General features: G+C 35.9%; 1 protein-coding gene across 1 annotated transcript in view; it reads left to right on the top strand.

Moving 5' to 3' along the window:
* The window catches only part of COMMD10 (COMM domain containing 10), a 105,184-nt gene that overhangs the window by 78,186 nt on the left and 1,363 nt on the right, over positions 1-25,635 (top strand). The gene's annotated exons all lie outside the window — the stretch shown is intronic.

Genomic DNA, 25,635 nt, shown 5'->3' with positions numbered 1-25,635 from the left:
CTTCTTCAAAGGCATGCTGGGAGATTTTTTTCTGTGGCTGAGCGATAATCTTTATTGTATTTACAACTTTTTGCAAAGCTCTGGTTTCTCAGCTAATTAAATTGTGCAGGTTTCTTTCTTTTTTCTTTTAATAGAAATACTTTCATCTTCAGTGCTTTTTTACCTCTTGAGATACTTTTAAAATTAAAATGATAATATGAAAAAGCCACRAGACATATGTTATCCAGTCTTGGTTTAGACATTTGTAATGGATTCTTGAGCCTCAAGTGAGAATATATCAAGAAAAGTTTAATTTGCTTAACCAGAAYGATGAAGGAAGTTTGTTCATTTTGACACAATTCTATTCAAATTTTAATAGAATTAACTCATGATCTGTGTACCCATGAGTTAAGATGGTATTAATTTCCACTTCTTTATTCCATTTGCTGCATTTCAAATACAACATTTAATAAGTTGCTGTTRAGGGCGGGCTACATCATGCTTCTATTCTTTTATCCCCTGAATGCTACGGTATATATTGCATTAGTATAATTTATTTTACTTTAAATAGTACCTGAATATATCTATATCTATTAGCATATGTGTGTTTCAGAACACATACTTTTATATATACAAATATATTTACTTTCTCTTAAATTATTGGAATGATCACTATTGTCAAACCAGGTTAAGTCGGTAAAAGTTTTTTCAAACTTGTTCTGGGAAGAAAAAGTAATTTATTTCCTTTTTTTTCTGGAGTAGGAAACTATTTCTTAGTGTAAATATAAATTCTGTCTCACTAAATTCAATATTCTTCTATCAGTTTTACATGGATTCAGTAATCTAAGTTCTTTCTTCAACAAAACAAATCAAAGTCTTTTAATTAATAGTCTTTAGGGCATTTTCAGTATTCTGTTCTCAGAGTGGTGAAGTAGAAGGTTTTTGCTGGAATTTTTTAATTAGGAAAATTAATTTTGTCTTAATCTTATACTTCACTCATGTCATACTGAACAATGCCATTTTGTTCTGCTGATAACTGAAATATTCTGTARCTTTGTATTAGGAGTCATTTGGCTTTGTTAAACAAAATACTTTGAGCATGTCATTATGTGCTTTGTTCACCTTGATGTTCTGTGTTTTGAGGAGGCATCCATGGGCTTCACAAAATAGAGACAGTATTTTCATACTTTTCCATGCTGGGCAGGGCATCAAGATTTTGGTTTGAGCATGTGGAAAGCTTTAATTTTAAGGGTTAAATTGTGGGGGATTTTTTAATAAATAGTTACATGAGCTGAATAAACAGTAAAAGGATGATAGTATTCCTTTTCTGGATGCTGTGTTTGAGAAATTTAGTGAAAAGTTGGGAGCTTTACAAATTGGAGCCAAGTCTGCTTATGCTGGGAATGGGAGAATAAGATTTTTTTCATGAGCTGCATTACTGGGGGATAGCAAAAGGTTGCATCATATTTAAGGCAGGATGCCAGAAACTGGAATTTTTGGATTTGGATGAAAGCATATTTATGAGGGCTAAACTACATTTAGAAAAGAAGGGACCCAATATTTAAATGCTTGAAATTTACCTTTGCTTGCTAAAGACAGTAACCCCTGTGGTATAAGTAAATGTGTGTTGTAATTAGAGATGCCGTAGGAGTCTCTGTGATCGCCTTGGACTCTACAGTTCATGGCAGTAAGTATGCTTTTGCTGATCACAGGACAATGACAAGGTGCAAAAGCTATTCACACCTGTCTTACAGGGTGAGTTCTGTTATAACTAGCTGGGATTTATTCTGTAGCATTGGATGGGCATCTGAGTAACCTCATCTAGATGGAGATGTCTCTGCTTGTTTCCAGGGAGTTGGACTAGATGATGCTTAAAACTCCCATCCTACCTAAACCATTTCATAATTCTAATTATTTCTTCTCACCAGTAAGACTAGAATTGAAAATACTTAAATTTCAAACCAACTAATCTGAATACAGTATATGAATTTCATCCAAAAAGATTCTGGAAATTCTTTTTTGGTGTCTGTAGAGTGTACGGTGCRAGAAGCAATGAAGAGACCACTGCTGGTATTGTTTGGGTGGTGTTTTTATCAGGATGGTTAGTGCATGAAGACTCTGTTATGGTACAGGCTGTGCATAGGCTGCTGAGAACAGGAGACTGTGTGCCATGTGGGATAAGCAAATGTACCTGACCTCAGGCCCTGATTGGACATTGCAGCAGGTGGGAGGAGTCTGCTGTCTCGATGTGAACGTGTACAATGCTTTAGTAATTGCATTTTGTGTTTGTTTTGTTTCCTCAGGAAAGAAGAAAGTCTTTTACTATTTTGCAGTTTTCATTCAGGGATATTTTGGGGAAAAATATAGTCTGTGATCAGTTGTCCCCTAGGCAATATGCTGGAATGTTCTCATTGATTTTGTGGATTTAGACTAAAACGAACTTAAACTGAGGGAGACTTTGAATTTTATCACAGCAAAACTATTCAGTAGGTTTTAGCCAGTGTACTCTTTTGAGCTGCTTTACTCAATTTGATAAATTATKCACAGATGACTGCAAATTCTAGCCAAATTGCTTATTTAAATGCATCATTACTGGACACCTCACCAGCTTCTCATCCATTTTCAGCAGAGTGTATTTCTACTTAATTTCAAAGCTTATTTTGCTTAAGAAACCATTCTGTTTTTYCTGGTTTACTTGCTATGCTCAGAAAATTATGATTTGACTATTCTTTTTAAGCTTTTGATGTGTTACTCGCATTGCAACAGACACAGTGCTTGTCTGCAAGGCCTTTTTTCATGCTTATTTGGTCCATTTTATATGATAATGTCTAAAGTAATCTGTTATTTAATGGCCAGTTGTTTATTGATCCATTTTACCCTTCAGATTTGATTGGTAGCTATTTCATATAGATTGGGTCAGGATTTCTGTATGCAACATGTCATAGTGTATAAAATGTCTTTTGCTATTCAAATRTTTTAGCTGTAATAAATGTAAAAACAGCCTGAATTTTGTGTCCAAACCTGAATTTTAAGGGGCAGGCTGATTCTCTTGGATGATACATCAAGTTTATTTAAATCAGTAGCATTACAGAGTATGAAATCAAGTCCCAAAGAAGGAGCAAGGGAAAAGAAATAATTAATTGTTTGCATCTTCTTTTATATTGTTTTTGGATACTTCAAAAACCCACCAGCAACAGAAATGAAAACCAGATACTTAGCGTGCTTAGTCCTTGCAACAAAAGGCCATTGTCTTTGTCAAGCAGGTTGAGACTGTAATAGCTGCAAAGCCTTCCCACACCTGACAGTAGGTGTGGGAAAGTCGGGTACAGATAGGGATCTTGGTTTCTTTCAAATGAGCTAGTCAGATACCAAGATAACCTGACTGACTTRGCACGCTGCCTTGTATGACAGCCTAGCAGGTGTTTGGGCAGCTGCCACCCACAAGCACTGGTGGCCTTGAGGATCCAGCTGGCCACCAGACAGAGTCTTGGTCAGGGCTTCCAGCAGGCCATGGGGGTGCTGCTTTCAGCCTGGAGCTCAGAAATCCCTGGGTCTTCATTGTTCACAAGCCACGGGTGGCACTGCTCTGAAAATCCCAAACTGTGCGTGTCTCAGTATTTTTGCCRTGCAGCAGCCCTGTGGACAGATTGGCAGAAAATGTGGGAACCCCATTGGCCTTGTGTCCTTGGGTCTTCAGGCCTGGAGAAGCAGGCTGATCAGCTGCCGGAAGAACAGGCATGTTTCTAGGTAAACTTATGTTAGAATTAAAGTCTTTTTTCAGGGACATGTCGAATTCCACATTTTCTAGCTGAAACTTGCTGTACTGGAACATTCTTAACTGGCTGCATTAAAACCTTGAATTCCTTCAGCCTGAAGAAGAAAAGAATATAGGAAGTTGGAAGTTGGTGTCTGTGTGTCTACTGTTTCTGAAGTCAGGTCAGAAAACCAAAATGTCCCAAATAAATAAGGATTTGGGTGTTTGGTTTCCAAAAAGGAGCTTGGAATGGTATAAAATGTCTTGCAGTTCATTTAGAAATTTTTTGAAAATTTGAGGGAGAAAAAAGGTATTGGACATAGAAAGAGGTTATAAATAGTTTTTGATTCTCCTCACATTTTAATCCTGATTTACTCTGTGACAGACCACAATGAACAGTTTGCAAGGCAGTGTGCCACTCAAGTTCCTATATTTAGTAGTTAAAATTTCAAAATATTTTCATGCTTACATTCTATTCCTGAATATTTGTTCAACTTCCAAGCTGCTGGTTTAAAATTTTTTAAAACTACAGAGCTTCATAGCAAAAACTTGATCTCAATTAATTATTTTTATTTAAATTAATAKCATACCAGAAAAGGGGAGAGTAGTTTGTCCTGTTTCTGAATACATTGTAAAGCTTGGTGAGACATGCAATCAGAGCATGATCAATGTGCATGTTCCTGACTGAATTTTTACAAAGATTACCTTGAGCACAATTGTTATCTTTGTGTAGTATTAATTAAACAATATATCCCAAAGCACATCAAGAGTGAACAAATAAAAAACCCAGGTGGATTTCTACTCTCATTAGAGTATCTTCCTTTCTTTCTCTTCCCTTATCTGCCTAGAATTGATATTTCTATTTGGAAATGCTAGATCTTAAAGAGGAATTTTGCAAAGTTATTGCTKTAATGTGGTAGAGTAGATGTATCAYTTAGAGAAGGAAAGACAGCTGAGAGGAGACAGGAAAAGCAGGTGGCCAGAGAGCAAAGACGCCCTCCCCCTTTTCTGTTTTGCTTCATTGTTGTGTGTCTCTGTGCAAATCCAGTACTTTAGTACTAAATGTCTGTTGGASTGTAGTGCTACAGCATCCATTGTCCGGTGAGTTATGGTAGTCATACCAACATCCACATCTAGGAATACCGTAAATATTAAATATAATATATATATATATATATTATATATAAATATATAACTGAAATATCAGTTATATAAAAGTAAAAATAATTGCAAAATAAAATCTCTTCACCATGCTTGTGAAGAGAATTAATAATTCTGACCATTTCAGGACATGTTCAGATTTTTTAAACTCCACATTGTTCTCACATGCTGGAGCTGCTCCCTTCTTCAGTATCAAATCTATAATGTATATTTTACACATACTGCCTCTTCTGTATCTCCTGTTTTCAACAGAGAGATCCTTGAGAGTAGCATGTAAAGACAGGCATTTTGTTTAGTGGCTTCGTATTGTGTTAGCTTTTGACCTGTGCTGAGAAACACTGGGTTTTTTTCCAAATAATTTTGAAAGCACAATTTCCCTTTTCTTTCTCACCATCAGAAAAGAAGTTATTCAGACATGATCCTAACCTGTGGCTTCTGTGAACCACTTCGGTTGAATTTGCATAGTATTTTATTAAGTTTTTATTAGTGCCATCCTCTCTGATATGTGACTTTACTATTTACTCCACATGTGTTCATACAGATATGCACCTGGTAAGGAMTTTGCAGGAAGCTTTGTTACTGTTTTGTTTATAGCTCCTCTTTCTTCTAMATAAAATAAACCCCTAGAGATGCCAAAGATACTACTACCCATCACTTTTTTGCAAATTTGCTTTTTAGAAATTGGAACATGCCTCACACAGATCCTCAGTTTTCAAAGTGATTTTTGAGGAATGAGAAACTTTTCTTAGTATTTGAGGGAACTTAAAAACATTGAAACTTGTTTTCACTCAAGTGCAGATTGTTTAGTTATATGCAATTACTGAAGTGTGACAGGATCCTTCTACAAAATCTCCTGAATTCAGTATTGCAGTTTAAATGTTCATTTTATATCCATTAGCCAAATGAAAGCACAAGAAGAAAATTAAAATTAGTTTCTGTTGCGTATCTGAAAAACGCATCAGAAGACTGCGTTTAAAGGAAAATTTGAATAAAGAAAGCTTCAGGGTTTTTTGGAAGAAGCAATGGGCTGTAGGAGATGAGATGATATGGAAACAGGAAGATTGGAGATTTTCATTTTGGACAAGAGCTGACTGAGAGTGTTTTCTTTCTGTTGTGTGGAAATCAGTGCTATGATGGTAGCAAAGTTAAATATTCGGCCTGTGTTCATTTAGCTACACATTGGCCCTTTTGGGACTCATCTCAAATGCAGGAGTAAAACAAACTACTTCTGAGAGTTTTGAAGACTTTCTTTGCTCTGCACCCAAGAGAATTAAATGGATAAAAAGTAAAACATGGATCAATGAACTCCCTTTTTCAATTATTTTACAAAACAATACAGATTGCAGGGAATGAATCATCTAATGATATTTCAGTTCTTAAAAATTTAATGAAAGAGATTATTCTCTGAAGTAACCTGCTGTGCCTGTTTCACAGTGACAATACACAATATTCCCTGAAGCTATTTCTGACATCACTGAGCCTAACATGGTTTAGGATGTTTGATGGAAAATTAGGTGTGGGAGAGATGCTGGTTAGAGTACCCGCTATCTTGGGGATGGTGCACAAAACCTGAGAGTCTGGACAGAGTGGATTTTTATCTTACAAGCTGTCACATACACAGAAGCAGAATAAACAAATGGACTGACAATCTGATATACTATTCTGTCACTTCACAGTAGTAGARAGTCTGCTTCTGAGATTTTGTAGGTGTGATAAGATATGCTGCTATGGATGAAATGTTGGATGCGAACTGAAAGCTTTATGTCACGTTGAGTCATACTGGAAACAGCATTGCAGTCAATGGGCCAATGGACAGAGAGCAAGTTACGTGGGTGGCTGCCTGTTTCTTATGTTTTGAGCTCCATGATTTTAAGATTCAATGGAGGCTTGTGGCACTGGCTGACATTAGCTGTCAATATGCAGTGGATTTTTTTTTTTTTTAATGTGGCTTAATATTTAGTATGCTTTGAGAAACTATTATTCTCTAATACCTTTGAAATTTACTTTGTCCTAGTATATTTAGTGATACAGCACTCAGATATGTCTTCTGATTTTGGGTGCTTCACTCTTTGGATGAGAATTTAAGAATCAGGAGCTAAAAGGGATATCTCTTCTGTTATTTGCTTGCTTTCATTAAATTGCTCTGTCATGTAGCACCTTTGTAAGTTCTCTCATCTTCATTGTGAACTTAATTCAGCTTATTTTTCCCGTTACAAGATGGCAAGACCTTTCCAGGCTTCTCTGTCACAATGTTTAGGAACCTTCATTTCAATTTGAGGGAATATTTGGCTAAATATTTGGCTTTTGTCCATATGTTTTCATTCCGGTGTTCTCTTACCCTCTTCTTTCTCTSTCAGTCATATTTAGGCTCATATTTTTGCTGTGTAATAAACTTAAGGAATCCTGCCTTGTGAAAAAATTTGGGGGAGCTGATCCCAAGAATTAGTTACCTCTAATTTTCTCCCTGCCTTTATACTGGTCACTTATTTCTACTTTCTGTGGTGTAGGATAATAACAGTGACATGGTGTTCAATGCAAAGTTTTCAGTATTCCTTAGGATTTGTGTTTCCTTTCTCTTTTCAGATGTCCTAAAATGCTCGATGCTGTACAATACTATATATAATATTTCTCTGTGTACATGGGTACTTGTTTTGCTGAACTTTCTAAATATTCAAAGTAGCTGTTGCAAAGTAATTCTGACATGACATTCAGAGCAGCATTACATTTTCCAGCTATGATTACGTCTGTGTCATCAACACAGATTGCTGTTTGTTCGGTTCCTTTTATGTAGACGAACCTCAGAAAAGTATGTATTATCTATGACCTCTACAGATGCACTGTGAAATCATAAGCGATCCAAATGTTGAGCTGGTTTTTGTTCTGCAAGTGCCAGTAAATTTGCAGAGTTACCAATACTAAACTGCTTCTGTACAGAAGTACTAAGATAATAATGTGCATTCAACAAGTTTTTTGTTTTCTTCATTGCTGTAAAGACAAAAAGGAAAAAACCCAAAGCTCTCAACAAGGAAAAGTTGCTAAATTAAGAACAAAGATTGTCTCTGAAGTCTGTGTTTGAGATTCTTGCAAAGGAAGCTGATAAGACACAGTAAGATCTTCAGCTAGAACTGTACTGCTGTTGTGCTGAATTTTATAAGCATAACCAGCCTGAGCCAGCATGAATTAAAAAAACTGAAATGCTGTTATTAACCATTGCTCAGGTATAGATACTGTTCCTGAAAAATGCTGTGACATACATTCAGAGAGAGAAGATAATTTTCAGCATCTTTAAATATTTCCCTATATCTATAATGCGGCTTGTAGACTTTTTTCCTTTTTTATGGCTCTTTTCTCAGCTTTCCTGAAGAATGCTAAATATTGAGTGTTATTTTATGACTCAASATCCATCAAGTCATTACAGTAAATTATGACTTTGTAGTGTTCTTATCCTTTTCATAATAGGAGAATAATAAGCTTGTCTATTGTTTAAAAAGCAGTAGTGGACATAAGTATATGTGTTTATTAAAAACCTCCATGTTAATTTGAGTTATGTTAATACAATTGCCAGCAAAAAGCACAGAATTCTGYTAAAGGTGATGGAAATCTTTCTTTGTTGCTAATTAGAAGTTTTACTTGATAAGCAGAAGCCTTGGTGAAAGACATCACACTGCTTATGGTGGGGAAAACCATACAACCTTAGAAAGGTAATAAATTGGATTTAAATGCTGACATATGTGAATGTTCCAGTACTATTCATGTTAAGCTTACAATAAACTCAACCAGGACTAAGAAATTTGACGGGGCTACCCATATGTCCTTTAAGTAAAATTTTAGCTGCTTACATCCTGAAACAAAGAATCAAGAAACAAACAAAACCCCAACAATAAACAAAACAACCTCCAATCCAGTAATGGGTATTAATGTTCTAAAATGTATTTTGTATGCTATAAACAATTTTCGGGATTTCAAGAAATATGAATTCTTTTACTTACTAAGTTCAGACAAATTGTTGCTTTACTATTGAAAAAAAACTCTCTGAAATCTTGGTGGAAGAAAGAAAATCTGTTGCATGATCAATTTTGGAGTGGCTAGTGCTTCCTACCGTGAAGTTACATATTGGCTTTGCAATGGTTTGAAGACGCTAAGCTGTTATGACAGTATTGACATCTACATTCTGCCTGGAAGTCTTTGTGGATTTGAAAAGTTGCCTCACATTACCCAGTTTGCTCCTTATGGATAAAAAAGTATGTCAGCTGAAGTGTCCTGGGTTGTGCTGCTTTAACCAGTTGCATATGCATAGAAATCAGCTGTCTTTGAATGTAAGCTGATAAACAGTTGACAATTATAGCAAGTCATTATCAGATTTGTCTAAGTGGAAGTCCTTTTTTACATTAAAATGCTGTCACCTAAACGTGTATGAGGTCTTGAGGTGTGTTTAGACATGTTTAGGCAGAATYTGCTGTTTAGCAGCAGGTTGGGAATTTCTACGGTAGAGCAGCAGATTACATATTAATGAAATGAAGGGAGTCAGTAGATGAATTGAAGTGATAACCTTGCATGGGGTGTTGCATAAGGAAGGAGAAAATATTTTACTGTCCAGAAATAGAGTAGGCACTTTGGCAGCAAAAAAAAAAAAAAAGATTAATTACATCTCTTTCATGGTCTGAATAAAGATTTCTAGTTAGTTCTGCTATTACTTAACTTCATTATTTTTTTCTATAATTTTAATGGTCATTGCTAGTGAACATGTTTATTTTTATCCAATATTGGATAGAAAAAGGAATCACTGGGTTCTTAAATTTGAAAAATTAKTGTAGAAGAAACAATATGTACCTAAGATTGAGAAACTACAATTGAATCAATTACTGTACTTTGATTAAAAATAATACGATATTCTGGAATTCCTAAAGGACAACAATCATTTTATTAAAAAGGGGGCTTCAAGAATGGAAATGCAAAATTGAAGGAATTATCCCAGTGTTGGAAAACATAATGTAAAAAAAAAAGCATGTTTGTGAGAGAGTTGATGGTGAGCAATAATTTTGTTTCATTAACCATGTAATTTCATAGTAATCGTATTCGTTTTTTTTTTCAAAATCCACATGGATTCTGACTTTTAAAAATAGAACTAAAAGCAGGAAATCATGCTTTTTTAAAGTTCACTCATATTCCAAAGTCGTATTTTGCCTATTCCTGGAGCTAAGCTGTTCTTTTGTTGAAAGGAAGTGAAAATCTCACAAACTGTGAGTTGTTAGTGTGTGTAGAAGGAAAACTAGATTCTTCAGTAAAGAGAAACTGGACTAAAGGTTAGAAAAAACAGGACTGGGAGATAAGGTACTTTACAAGTACCTTTGCAATTTCCTCATTCTTGCATTATGGAATGTATCTTTCTAAAGCTGAGTGGATAAAATGTAGTATAACATTTAAGCAGCAATTTACCATATTCCCCTCAATTTGAYAGTGGCTTGACAATAAACAGATGGAGGGAAGGCATTTACTGAGATTAGCAACTGTCATTGACTCATACTRACTTTATAAACTGAGCTGATACATCAGGAAGTGTTTTTAATTGGAGCTAAAGTGCTTCCATGGTCACATAAGTAATAATCCTTTGGAAAGCTGGTGCCCAAGGCTTATGAATAGCGGTCTGTTGAGGGTTATTAGACAAATACACTCACATGAGACTCAAGAAATTCTGTTGAAGTCTGGAAGGTTATCTGGTGGGAATGCACAGATACTGCCTTTGAAGCCATTGGTATTAGAGTGTTCACAGTGAAACAGAAGAAATCTGAAAATGTTATATAAACTATAAAACTACTTATCTTTCAAGGGAAACTTCGCTTACACATTTCCTTTACCTATGTCATTCCAAATCTTGGTTCCATAATCTCTGGCCTTTTGATCCATGGGGTGACTTGCTTGAGAATTTATTAGATTTTGTGTTTTGAAGCAGAATTWAACTGTAGCTCCAGTGTGGTCTAATTCTATAACACAAAACAAAAATTGTAATGACCATGAGTGTATTTCCAAGTTTATTTTGTCAGTTAAACACATGCATAGAAGGGTCCTTTTGATAATGTAAATAGATTTGTGGAAAATAAATCAGCCTTTTGAAGGTTAGACACCCTGTTTCAAGAGGCAGTTTCAAGGACTTTTGACAGCAATACCAAAGTGTTTGAAATACTTAAGCTGAAAATGCATGAAGGGAGAAGAGAATGTCAGAGATTAGAGATTATCAMTTGGAATTGGTGGAATATAAATGGAGTTGAAGTTCTGGTTAGCAGAGCATGATGAAAAGTGTTTCATTCTGGACCATTGAGGTGATTTCAAGTTTGAAAAGTTTGTAGAGGGCTTTTGGACTAGCTTGGATTGGGAATGGAGTCAAGTGTGAAATATACCAGTGTTTTTCAGAATTCTTTGATTTTCTGATACTGCAAAAGAAAATATGTTCCACATTCCATCCCTGGAAGTGTTCAAGGCTAGGCTGGATGGGTTCCTGAGCAACCTGATCTAGTGAATGGCATCCTTGCCCACTGCAGAGAGTTTGGAATTACATGACCTTTAAGGTCCCTTCCAAAACAAGCCAAACAAGCCAGTCTATGATTCAATGATGAAAATAGCTTTTCTCCAAAATTGTATCTCTGGTTTCCATGGTATTACTAGATGTTCCTATGGCATGCTTCAATGTCTCTTGAAGTAATTTCTAACACAGGAAAAATGCATTTTCTATCTTAGGTTTTTTAATTGTAAGTTTTYCTCCATTTAATTTATTCTTTCTGTCCCCTGCCAGTTCTGCTTGGGCAAAACCAGATACAATTATGCATTTTAAAAATAATGACACTTTTTCTATCTGTATAAAATGCATGTGTCACAATTTTGACAAAAGTAGTTTGGGACAAAGGTTTGCATATTGAGAAAATTCTTATTGTCAGTCTGCTTTCTGTCCAGACGTGTGACCTGCTCGTGTTAAGACTGATTCCATGCTAATAACCCCATTGTTATTAATGTACGCTGCCTGCTTCTGATCTGCTTTTCTTAGAATGCATGTGTGTTTTTAGTGTGTGTGACATTTAAGGGTTATGGATTAAAAAAATTAAATTTTCCAAAATAAAAAATATCTCATGCATTTTTAATAGAGTTTACAAAAGAGCTAGTCTACATTTTCCCTCTAGCAAGATGGTACAATATTGAATTAAGTGTTGGTACTTCTRTGGCCATGTAAGATTTAATGTTCTGGGCAAAGGTATTAATTGTCTTTTGAAATGGACAGATGGTTTTGCCTAAAACCTGCTTGTTAATTAATTGGATTTTTTGAAAAGCAAGTAATTTTCAAATGAGGTTTCAGTCTTAATTTTTTGATAAGAACTTCTTCATATTGTAGGCATGAGGGTTATTTTAAGAAGTACATTGTGTTATTTAACCTTTCCTGTTGGGCTATAAAAGTAGAACCTAAGTAGTGCAGAAGCTCACATCACCTCTCATGCAAAACATGTCCAAACCTGGATTGAAAATAATAAAAATATCTCAAAAGTCAAGGTGTTACATCTCTTCACTGCAACATGAGGAAACTGAATTTACTGATTTATACAAATCTGCACCTTATTCCTAGTAAAAAATACAAACTGCCAATAGGAAATTATGTGTATACCACTTCTACCGTCTCCTAAGCTTTTTCAGAAGTGTTGCTTTTAAAACTTCAGCTTCAGCAAGTGTTGAGGATCAAGAGGAAAATGAAGTCAGCCAAAGCATTTGCAAGTCATTTCATCTTTCTGCGAAAGGCAAAACTGAACATCAAAGCTGTGGCTAGGTAAACTTATCAAGAAAGCATTAGACTGTATAGCCAGTCTAATCTCATGCTGTGCTGTAAACGGCACACAAACCTGTGAGCAAATGTAGTATATCTTTGGTGGGTTCTCAGGGATGCTGGAAAGCTCACTTCTATACATTTTTATACACCATTGTAGCTCGTTAAGGCTACACTGGTATCGTATTAATTCAGTGAGGACATTAAAAGCTTGTGCTTTTCTGTTGTTCTATTTCCTCCCTTTTGTCCACTGATACTTGTCTTAACCCTAATAAAATTATTTGGTGCTAAGCATTTACATAAAATGTCGATGTCCATGAGCATATTTAATTTTTATTAGAAATTATCTCTAAAATGAATTTGTTTATTTCAGGTGCCTTTTTCCTCCCAGTTATTAAAAAAAGCTTGAATTGAAAAAAAAAATATTTTAAAGAACAGAATACAAGTTTTTTAGTAATGAGTGTTCCATATATGCACCTAACATTAAACCCACAGGTTTTAAGGAAAGTTTTTTCCTCTGATACTAGATARTGGGAGTGCAGAAGGAGCCATTTCTGATATAACATGAATAAGCTTCCTGATGGCGATCCAAAAAAAAAAAAAGTTAAAAAGGCCACATAACATGTTCACTGCAGTTCACTGGAAAGCAGCTACAAAAACAAAACCAAAACCAACCAAACAAAAATAAATAAAAAATAAAGGTGTTCATTACAGTTCACTGAGAAGCAGCTATACTGGCAAAAATGCTGGGTGTACTTTGAGACTTTAACATCAAAAGTTTCTTAAAATTTGCTTAATTAAAGATGATAAATGATTTCACTGATGGAGCAGGAAGTTTTTATCACTTCAAAACCTAACATTTCTAGGTGAACTTTTTAAAAATATCTTTTTTAAAAAAATTAAATTTAGTGAAGCACTCTAATCAAATCCTTATTCAATAGGAATAAGCTGATTGTAAGTACATTTTTTTTAACAGATGGACTTTTATGTTGGTCTGTCRTTGTAGTCCACCAAAATTGCTTTTTCCCATAGGAAAACAAGGRCAGGCTATAACTGAAGTCTAGGTATCATCTAATTGGGCATTGCAGGAATGGCAAAAGAAGGACTGTCTTTTCCTCCTGGCTCCTACAACACAGAATGATGGCAGGGCTGGACAGAAGCCACTGCTGCAAACTCTTGGTCCTGAGGTCTGTCTTTTCAAAGGTCTGTGTTGATTTCTAGATTGATCTGCATGAACTAATTACTTTTTTTATAATCCCCAGTTACGATTGATTTCACGTATTTTCTTGGTTGTGAAGCCATTTAAACCACTGTGGTCAGGGTGGAAAAATATGATTTGTTTTAAAATCCTTGCATTATTTTGTGCTTTCAGCTGGAGTCATTCCACTAGAGAATATTTTGGAGCTTTTTGTAGTCAGCAGCTAGAAGCAGTGGTATGCTGGGGTTTTATGAAGTAACTAAAGTAAATTGCCTTAAAATTTCATTTATTTTGTAGGTTCTGAATGTGGATCTTTGTCAGTGTTTCTTGATTTCCGTAAAACAGTTAGCAATGTGCATTATGCAGGAAATTGTAACACTAGAGAGATAATGCCATGCTGCATTTAAAGAGTAGAGTAGAAAATACAGCATTTTCTAGTAACTATTGTTACTATTATCATCTGAATAATGCCCTGTGAGATTCGCTTTGGTGTAGCTGCAGAGTGGTGAAGTACTCCAGTCAGCCTTTGAGTAAGAGCATTCAGCAAGGTAATTTACAGCCCCATTTTGATATCTCTCTTCACCTCTTCAGTCTCTTTTGCCTSAAAGTATTGCCACACACTGGCCTGTAAATAGCATTTGCAGTTSAATTCATAGCCAGTCAGTACCCGGCTGTGAGATAAATAAAGTCTAATTTCACAATTAGGTTTATGCCATGGAGTCAAGGCATGATTTCATGATCATTAATACTGTGTCTCTGCACTGCCGGATTGCTCACAGAAGAATTGTAACATTGGGTACAAAATAGCCGTTCTGTCACATTAACTAGAATATATGTAGCTAATACAAAGTTTATGCCAGCCTTGCATTTTTATGCTGTTTTAGATTCTGAGAGAATGGGCTATGCAACCACTAATGCAAAATTAACGTATTGACTTTCTATTAAACACATTTYAGCGGTTGAAGGTAATCTATCTCCTTGTATTATCTGACCCTGGCAGTTTTTCTCCACACCAAGAGCCCTATGGCTTGGTGATGCTCTGAATGGTAGTGTCTAGAGGTGTAGCTGATTAATAGTGGCAATTTTTTATCCAAGAGCTCCAGAGCCTTTGGGTATTCACTCCTATATGTTCTCTTTAAGGATGTTTTATTCTCTTTTTAACATTTTGGAGCTTTAACATTTTGAACTTTGTGCTGAAATACTTTATTCACACTCCAGTTGTAGCAATTTTAAACTGGTGTGGTGATACACAAATAGGAGRTCAGTAAGTCTTCAGATCCCAAGACTGACTATTCAGCAGCCTTGTGTCTTGTGAACTTCACTGGCCTGTACTAACAGCTACCTCAAAGGAAGTTGTAGATAGGAAGAGGAAATCACCTCCAGCTGCTCCATGGGAGGTTCATGTTAGACATCGGGAAGACATTKTTCCTGGAAAGGGTTGTTAAGTGTTGGAATGGACTGCCTGGGTAGGTGGTAGAGGATGTATTCAAGAAATGGCTGGATGTGGCATTTAGTGCTGTGGTTTAGTTGGCATGGTGRTGTTTGGTCAAAGGTTGGGCTTGGTGGTCCTGGAGGTCTTTTGAAACCTTAATGATGTATGATTCTAAGAAAATAGTGTTTGCAAAGTGACACCTTACTATTCCATTTTTCCCTTTGAAGAACTGATATATTAAAAAGATAAAAATCTGAAAGACATTAAGTTCAGTTTAAATATTAATTTTGTTTCTACCTTTGTGAAGAAATTATACCACATATGCTTTTTATTTGTGGCTTTACCATTTTAGTTTTGCATCATGCAGTGCTGTCTTAAAAGAGCACAATGTAATTAATTTGTAACTAAATGGATTTGAGAGAGAAGCATAAAAATATCTTGATTTTGATAATTACTAAAGCCATTGCAGCCGGCCTGAGTACTGGATTGTGCTCCAGCCATCTGTAAAATAACCCAAATCTAGTACTTTATTCCTTCATATTGCTCACTCTCTTTTAAAGCAACCTGTAGGAACTGTTATTCAATAGCACATGGACTTAGAGAAAATAAAAAAGGGATTTGATACCCTCTTTCAAATTGCTTATGTTAGCCAAAAATCGTTTTTTCCTTTCCTGAGGGGATATTACTTATACACTTATATGCATAATCTGGCTTTGAAGGAAACTCTGGGTGAAAGATCTGATTTCATCTTTGATGTATGTGAAAACTCTTACACAGAACTTGTACTTCCTGTCCTTAGCGATTTGTCCACTTTTCAGTAAGTAGTGAGAATTGACACCACCCCACTACATCAAGCTTCAAATAACTTGTCAGCAAAAGTAACCAAGCAAGATCACCTAAATTCCGTTGTCTGAAATCCAAAAGAGCTAGTTTTGTGTCATTAGAATGTGTGTAAACTTCAGTGAGAAATGAGTAAGTTGTTGCTTGATTGCTTCTTTGTAAATGGTGGTTTCCACATTACTCTTAATTTTGTGGAGTCATAATGCAAAAAGACCACATAACCTTCTAATAATTCTTGTAGAAAGGAGAGGCTTTTTTGTCTAATTTGAGAAGCTTTGTTTTTAATTATCTCTTCCACTTTTGCACTGTGCCATGTTGCCTGAGAAATGTTGTTCACTTGGGTCAGGCTGGTGATGCAACATAATTTTGTTCACAGTCTGACATCACCGTGTCTTTGATACAAAGTGGTAGCTCTGGTTCAAAGCTGTGCTGGGTTGCTTTTRGTGAGGAAGAGATACTGGCACTTGTAAGTTGTAAGCATTGTAGCAAAAGCTGTRGATGCATTACAGCCCTTAGAATACAGAAAACATAGTTAAGTAGTTTACTTCCTAATAAAAATAAATACATTTTAAGAAAGATAAAATATATGTCAYTTTGCAAACAACCTTATTCCGTAAAAGTTCTGTCTTTGATCCTGCTGGAGACGAGGCTGCTAGTTAACATCTCTCAGTCCTGTGTGACTTCCCTGTTTTCAGCAGCTGAGATTTGTGTGCAAGCCCCCAGTTGCTAGCTGCTRGAATGATTTGCCCACTGGAGATCAGAAACATACTTGCTGACGGCCACTAACACCCCTTTAGCACAGAGAAGAAAAGCCCCAAACATTTTATCTTTGCTGGTATGCCTAACAAAATCCAAATTGGCGATACTCCATATGACCTATTTTAAACAAAAAGAACTAATTTACAAATTATCTAATCTCGACATTTTGTAAATATTTAAGGAGATTTTTGAAAGGGTGTTTTCGCATCAGTTACAYTGATTTCATGTGGATCTGAGCTTCCTTAGATCTTTTCTCTTACTGCTGGCATCTTTTATCCAGCCTCCTTTTTGTGCCTCCGTAGAAACAATAGATACTTTCAGGTATTCCAGTGATGAAAAAAGAATGACTTTTTAAGGTAAAACAGTGCAGCATTGCAGTTTCTTATTGAACTGGTTAGGCTCAGGAGCCAATAATGCAAAAATATGCCAACTTCCTCCATTCTCAAATGGATGTATAAACCTTTCTTAAAACGTTAGTCATCTGCGTGACTACACCATATAATATTTCTTTCAGATCTGTAGCTCTGGATGTGAATGCTCTAGATGAAAACAACGCAGGTTTCTTCTTTGGACAAAGATGGTTTTATCTGGCTTTTAGATGAGAACAAAGAGGTGGCTTCCCTGGGTTTAGATCACAATCTGAGCTTCCTCTAGGTCCAGCTTCAGACCCGGTGTTAGATGTGTAAATGATTAGAATATACAGGATTTGTAACTTCAGGTTAATTACAGCAGCTGCACGCAAACTGTGTGAGGAGCTCTTTAAAACCCTCTGTGCATGGTGTTGAGCAGCTTTTCTTGCTATAGAAGTTTTTACCCTTGTGTATCTAGATACACGTTCTTCTCAGTCTGCCTTCAGTGCTGGAGACTGATCTTTGCTGTTCCAACGCTCTTACCCAAGGTACAATGTTTGCCCTTTAAACTCATAATCTTAAATTGTGGATGCCAATACTAGGCTAATATTGCACTTTAAATTTACACTTAGTTGTGTAAGTTTCCTGGAATCTGATTATTTTCCAATTGCAAAAATGAGAATGTTTCACAACTTAGGGCTGATRTGACGTCGTTTTGATGTGTAATTTGTAAAAATTAATGTGGCTGTGATCAAATCTGGCGAACATGTGAGGTCAGAAAAGCTGGAAAACATTTCTGGTGCTAACATGCTTATGGCTAGGCTTTCCATTTCTTCAGCAGAGGTTATCTGTGAGTACAGTGATAATAACAAAAATGAATTCCTTATCATTTGAGGTGAATGTAAGATGTTTTGTCAGTTTTGATGTGAGCTCTCTTTAGAATGGAAATGTGAACTCACTGGTCTTCATGGTTTTAGAAAACTTAGATGCTAGCCCCAGTGAAATAAAAGAAACAGAATCACAACTCCATAGTTTTCCCTGCAGTGTTCCTAAAGTTATTTTTAAAAATATTATAAGTTCTGTGCCAAGTGAGGTGTACGAAAATGTGAAAGATAAGAATTTAATTTCTTCTGAGGACTAAAACAACTTACAGTTGTAGTTCTGACTAAAGAAAAGTTGTATTTTGATAGTTACATACAGTGTAAGAAATGTGCAACAATTAGGGTGTAAGTGATTTCCCACAAATTCCTTTTTCCAAACTTGATACAGTGAAATTTAATAGGAGGAAAGAGTTTATTTAAAAAAAAAAATTAGTAAGATTGGTTCTTCAGAGAGCTTTCTRCAGTATTGTAGAGTACAGCAGAAATTTGCAAAATGGGTGAGAGATGAAACAGGAAAATAGTAATTATTAGAACCTGTGTTCCTTAGATTAATCTGTGACATTCTTTGTAACTGTGGCYGCCTATCAATTTTTTTGGAACTTATGCTTGTTTTGCTATTGAATCCTGAAAATGCAACAASGTTTGTGTGGATAGAGGCTTGATGCTATTAGCGACCAAATCCRTGTGGAGTCTAACAAGGAATCAATCAGGAGCTTGTGCTCTGTATATAGTTGTCTTCAAAGAAGGAAAGGGCATGTGAAGGTRAAAACAAACTACAGAACTGACATAAAGCAAGTCAGCCTTTCAACATACCTTCTATGAGCCATTTCTGTACCTGCAACTTACAGGGAGGTATCAATATAAAAGACATGCTTTTAAATACGTCTTGTGATAGGCATGCACTAATTTACGGTTACAACTCATTTCTCCAGAAAGCATGTTCATTCACTATGATGTTTTTCTAAAAGAGTGTTCAACATAATCTGCACAGAAGTAACAGCACTCWTCTCTAGATTTCTGGTTTAGAGAGGTTTTTCATGCAAAAGTATAATTAAAGGGCCAGTCAATCTAATGACGGTATTACTGGAATGTAAATTCCTAGGAGCCCTTTGCCTGAATACGGCTACTGAAAAAAAAGCTTTTATCTCTCTCCTTTCTTTATCAAGATGGTATTTACTCTCACAGGGTGCAGTGAGATAAAAACTGTAGTTTTGGGGTTTTTTTCCAGATAATTCTCTCAGGTTTAAAAGCATTTTTCTTACCTGTGAAGAAAGGGACCTGTCTGCCTCTGATGYTCTGTGATCTTCCCAACCTATGTGTTCTTTTTATGTGTCCCATTTGTTGTCTACAGTTTTGCACCAATTCATCCAGCCAGTAGCGGATATTTTTGTGAGGGTGGAGGGGAACAGGAGGAATGGAAATGGTGATGACTGACATTTCTTATTGTGATTTGGGGGTATGGCAGGTCTTTTGTAGGTCTCCAAATGCCTGCACAGTCTGTTGTATTGCTGCCAGACTGGGCAATAAATTTATTCTCGCCACTTTCCATGAAAACTGCTAAATGATCCTGAAACTGCTGGAGTGAGATTAAAGATTACCTGTATCCATCTCCATCAATTCCAGTAACATGTTGGTTAGATCTCAGGAATCAATAGAGAGCTTTGGTTTGGGGGCTTACAAATAGATTGCAGAGGTAGGGAAAGACATCTTTAGTAGTACAGATTTTGGTCTCCCTGAATCCAAAGGGAATTTGAATTTCTGAGGCTTGTATGACCAAAAAAAAAAAAAAAGGCAATTTTGAAAGGTAGGATGCAGTACATTTACAAATTAAATGTTAATATATTGGTCAGGAAAAGAGCGGATTAGTACCTTAAATTTTATAAGTTGCATGTTGAAACTTGAAATGCATGCAGTTTGGTCATACGGGACAATTTTTTTTCTCTACAAAAATAATTATTTGGTATTGCAAATGGAAATAAGCTGAAAAAAGAATGAAGGTTGAAGATCACATTTTTTTATGATGTGCAAGAAGTTTAATTGGGAATATATTAGTCTGTATTTAACTCCTTGTCTTTTGCTTGATTCCTGAGCTGAATTAGATCCATCTATAGCTGTAAGAATATGAAGAAGTTTTAATTAGWGTCTCTTATATGCAGTGAGTTAAGAAACAGGTGTGCTTCTAAGAGATGCTGGTCTGTTTTAATGTATATGCTCTTCTTAAATTCATCTTCCTGACCAAGCAGCTCAGACTTATTGATAAATTCTGTAAGATACAAACAGAAAAAGAAAGGGCTGTAACTTGCAAGTACCTAGTGAATGCACAGTTCTCCGGGGTCCAAGCAAGTTTAAAGGAAGTCTGAACTAATATAGCACAGAACCAGATAGGTCCAGAGGGAAATGTARACTGCTAAGAATCAGCTGGGGTCTGTTTAGGAATTAATCTTAATTTGTCCATAAAYGAATTATCTTAGGTATCCCTATCATTCTGTTATATCTGAGATTTTAAGGATATCTAATAGGAAGWAATTGGACAATGGATAGTGAACGTGAAAATATTCTTCTCTCAAACCTAATGGAGATGTGGCTCCAGATAGTATTAGGGGCATTATTAGACTATGAAGGCTGGGGTATGTGTTCTTCACTTAGTTACTATTAACAAACTTTGCTGAATATACTGTACTTTTTTACATGTGTTCAATCACAGAACAAGCCTATCCCTGCACTGGTTTGCTTCAAAATACTTGGCATTTATTTTTCAACATTGTTGAAGTAGTTATAGCTTTTGAGTTGAGAATAGCAGTATCAGTGTACTGTATTCAAGTTAGCTTTAAAACCAGAGGTTTGGCTTTTATTTRTAATTTCTAGTGCATTGCTCTATGCTTACACATGGGCTTGGAGAGTTAAATGTGTGGAATAGCTGTGTAGTATGTAAGGTTGCAAAACTCTGTCATTAATAATACTTTTTTTTTTTTGTTGTAGCACATTAAAATAGGAATATCTAGAGCACTGTATTAAAAAAAAAAAAAAAAAAAAACAACAACAATTCACTACAAATAAATATCCTCACCATAAAACAAAACAAAACAAACAAATGAATCTCCAAAAGCTAAACAAAGTCCTTTGATTATAACCAGAATTTTGCCTCCGCTTTCCAAAGTATTTTAAGGAGACATTTTTTGTTTGGTTTCCACAGAAACGTTTTGCAGCAAGAAGGTATTCATGTTTCAAATAGTTAGTCAAGATTATGGGAAATTGGAGACTCTTAYACTTCTTGTATATTTTTATCTTCATCATTTTATGCTGATGATCATGTTCAACTAAAAATTTGCCTAATTGTTTGTTGATTTTTGTAAGCGAAGTGTATATTAAATGACTGTGGCTATTTTGTAGAATTAGACAGACATTCAGGATGGCTGTTTCGGACGTAGCATATTCATATTGACTGGGAATAGAAGGGTTTTATCTTCATTTTCCTCTCCTTTCTCTCTCCTCTTCCCTGCCCCCCTTCCACCCCCTAAAGGAAATTTGATTTTAGAGGCTGATGAAGATGTTATGTTTTTTAAAATAATGCCAGACAGTAAGTGAGAAGATACTTAAGGGGAGAAAACAACCCTAATCAGTTAAACTTATTAGAATTTCACAGTTCTCTGGAGGCTGTATGTTGTAAATTGATACAGCCCTGGGGTGAGAGAAGAGGTGGAATGAAATCAGATTTCATCTAGATGTATGAAGGCAAAATGGCACTAAAATCTAATTTTAACACTTAAAATACATTCACTAGTGATACATGGGCATATATGTTAAACCACACATTTCAGAAAGCTTATCACCATATTCCTTCTAGTGGATTCAGAGTGATACAAAGATTTGTCTTGGTGACGCCTGCAATTCACACACACCTTTCCAGAAGTAAATGCAATGCTTTGTCATGTTTTTCAGTAGATGAACACATTGAAACAACTTCATTTAGCTAGCATGCTGCACATACTCTTTAGCTATGCTCACTGAGCATATCGCTCCAGTGCAGTCGCTGCCACCCTTCATGGGTATTTTATCAGACMAACAGCATGTCTCTGTGTTTTCAAAACAGCCCAAAGAATGGACATTTGGTACTTTAGAGATTTCTTGGTCTTCATAAAAATAGTATTTCAGCTACGTTTCTCTGATGCTATGAAACTGTAACCCTCAAGGCTAAAACTCCTAAAAATAGGAGCTAGAAGTTAACACTGTCACAGCAACAAAATTTGGGATGTAATTAGAAGAATTATTGGAGAGACAATGTGTGACAATGGAAAGAAATTCAGTTTAGTTTTCTGGTTCCCCATTTTAGTTTTCTTTCACATGAAGATGATAATGGTAAAGAGAAAAAGAGATGCCAGAAATGAGAGAGAGGGTATTGTGAAAATGAGGGATGGGAAGAAATTTATAAGGAAAGAAGGAGAGAGAATTATATACTTGATAAAAAGAAAAGAGAAGTTAGACATCCAGCAAATAGCTCTTTTCTTTATATCTGGGSAACACACAGTAGATCAGAGGTAACATCTGAAAACCTGTATGTGTGGATAAAAGAAGTCAGCTTTGCTGTAGTTCTCATAAGTAGGCTGAAGCTTTGTGTGCACACAGTGGCATTTAATTAAGTAAGTAAGTTAAAAGTGATTTTTTTCATCCTGTGTTTTAGTTGCGGTTGAAATATTATTGGGATTTGTAATTTTGTGTGCTTATCTGAGTAAAATTCCATTAAGTTTATTAAGAATTTGCCTGCTCTGGGGGCTTTAGCAATATTCTATCTATACAGTAATTTTTAAGACAATTTTACTGAGTAATTGAAGAACTGGATGGTAACCTAGTCCTGTGGCACATAGTTTTAATTACTTGTTTGTGTTCACACAGAATAAAGCAAAGAAGTGAATGATGGATATCTCAGCTAAAAATGGGGGCCATCAGCCACCTGAGAAGTAAGGGTTTTTGTAGGAGTCTAATTATATAGACTATTATACTGGGTTTTTTTGTAGTTTATATGGGAAGTCCTGATATAATAATGATTATTTGTCACCTTCCGTAAGGGTCTCATGCTAGTGACAAATTTAATATACATTTTAATRTAACATTTTTAACTGGTGCCATACTTTGCATCTTTTTTTTGTGACACTGCTCTCTGTTGAAGTGGTGTAGTAGATGTACCAGGTTTTGACACATATAAACAAATGTGTTTTAGCAGACGATTAAGTGCAGATAAACCACATATTTCATGCAAGATTGTTACACCTTTCTCCCGCTGACACTCSTACTCCCACCCCAGATCAGAAACACAGCCTAGCATGGTGTGCTTTCTTTTAGAYCTCCACAGACATTTGCCTGCCACAATATAACATAAATTTTATCTTTAGTTATGAGACTGTGATTATTAAATAATAATGGAAGAGGGAGCTCATCCTGTTCATAAAGTACAGTGATTTTTTTTTAGTGTAAAGAGAATCTGAATTAAAAGGTCTACACTTCTATTTTCATTTGCGCACACCATCTTTTAACTAACAGTAATTAATGTAGTTAGAAAATGTGAAGGACAAGAAGAAGGAGAGAGAGAGAGAAAGAGAATTCATCATGCTTGCTGCTCTGAAGTAGTACCAGAAGATGCCCGTCTTGAATGAGACATTGAGATCAGAGAAGTGAGATCAGAGAAGTGAGATGTGATGGTCAGAGGTCTTTCCCTGCCCCTCTCTTGGAGACGTTGCAAACCAGTCATATCAAAATCCAGCAGACTCCCCTTCCAGAAACCATTCGAGAAATTACCCTAACTACTAATTGTGACTGATAAACTTTTAAGAGATATGATACCTTTTTTTCGTTCTGAACCTTTCTTTTTTTTTTTAGTTTTGCTTCCTTCCATTCAGTTGCCAAAATCCTTCTAGAAAGCCAAATGCCGAGCAAACTTCCCAGCTGAAATGGTAGATCCCTTTGCTATTAATGTATCTTTCTTCTTTCCTCTACCCCCTTTCTCTTGTGAAAAAACCCTTGTTTGCTTTCTTTTTTGTTTCTTAGCTGTTAGAAAGCCTTTAAAAATGCTTTTACCTCCCTGTCACGGCATTATGCTCTTTGGAGGGAGGACCAGCTGGAGTCATGGCAAAGAGAACTGCTGTCCTGGTAGTTTTATTTTGTATTCACCATACGATTCACAGTATTGCATTGTTCCTTCCCAGAGGGGGAAGATTGGTCTCTCATGCAAATCACTGGTCCTTTTCTAGGCTTTTGTAGCCGTCCTGAAATTGTTGGAAGGGATCCTTCTTTCTGCAGAGCGAGAAGGAGGAATTGCACCAGACATGCTGGCCCCAGTTATTTTATCTCTTTCCTGTGTCTCTCACAGCTTCTTTTGAGGAGCAGGCACCAGGCAGTACCTATACTGTGTTCCCAGGGCTTTTGCTGGTCTTGTGCAGTTGGTGCGCCAAATTCAGTGACATTATTTGGCATAACTTGAGACTTGCATTGCTATGAGTATACAGAATCTGGCCCACAGCCTTGTCTGTATGCAAAAGTGTGCTTGCTCATTTAAGCTGAGTGGATAAACAWGATAAATATGACCCAAGTGGTGCATGAAGTTGGTACCAGTTAAAGAAATGTAGTTGGTGTTATTACTAGTTATGAGCTGATAATATTTTGTGAGGTGTCTACAGATTCAGCTTTCACAGAGCCTCGTTAGTGTTTCATRAAAGTGCAGCTTTTATCCTCAGGAATGCCTCCAAGCTTTGAAAAGTCTAAGAAAAACAACGAGAATGCGCAGAAATAGAAATTCACTTTTAAAGAAATAAAGTCACAAAGGAATAATGCTCGATCTGCACTGTGATTGAAGGTAGCAGGCTGCGAGCACATGAAGCAGGACAGAAATTTTAATTTAACCTCCATCTCCACAGACATCAGCATATACGTGCGGAGGATTATTACCACCATCTGTTTTATCTACAGTAGTTTTCATCAGTTGTGTTATTTTGTGGAGTTTTTAAGTATTTAAGCACTGCTTTGAAGCTGTTGTGTTAATTGTTAACTTGGGCTGAATCTGCATGGATGCCTGTAGCTGTGTCAGCATGCTAAGATTGGAACTTTAGATTAATGAATGGAAGTATCAGCTCTGTGTCTGTGCAGTACATTAATAGCTGTGCCAGTTCAATCAAGTACACTACTAACTTTGTCACTGGGAAATGGTATTTACTGCTGAGAAAGATGAATGTAATCTTTCATTTTTGTCTGACTTAAAAATAAAGTAACTAAATCCTTTAYATAGCTTATTTTATTTCTATTTTTCATGGGAGGAGAAAGATATATTGGTAGATTTGAATTCTTCACTTAAATGAAATATACAGGTAGGAGGAACATTGTAGTGAATGGAAGGAAACTAATCATTATCTTTCATGTAGCTTAATCTCATATTCTGATTTACTGGAGGTAATGCCAAAAAGAAAAGAAAAGAGAAAAGAGAAGAGAAGAGAAG

The sequence above is a fragment of the Malurus melanocephalus genome, unplaced genomic scaffold (genome assembly GCF_030028575.1).
Source record: "Malurus melanocephalus ecotype Western Australia unplaced genomic scaffold, MMel_1.1 scaffold_7, whole genome shotgun sequence".
NCBI classification, from domain to species: Eukaryota; Metazoa; Chordata; class Aves; order Passeriformes; family Maluridae; genus Malurus; species Malurus melanocephalus.
The sequence above is the reverse complement of the archived record's forward strand: the minus strand, read 5'-3'. Positions and strand labels throughout refer to the sequence as shown.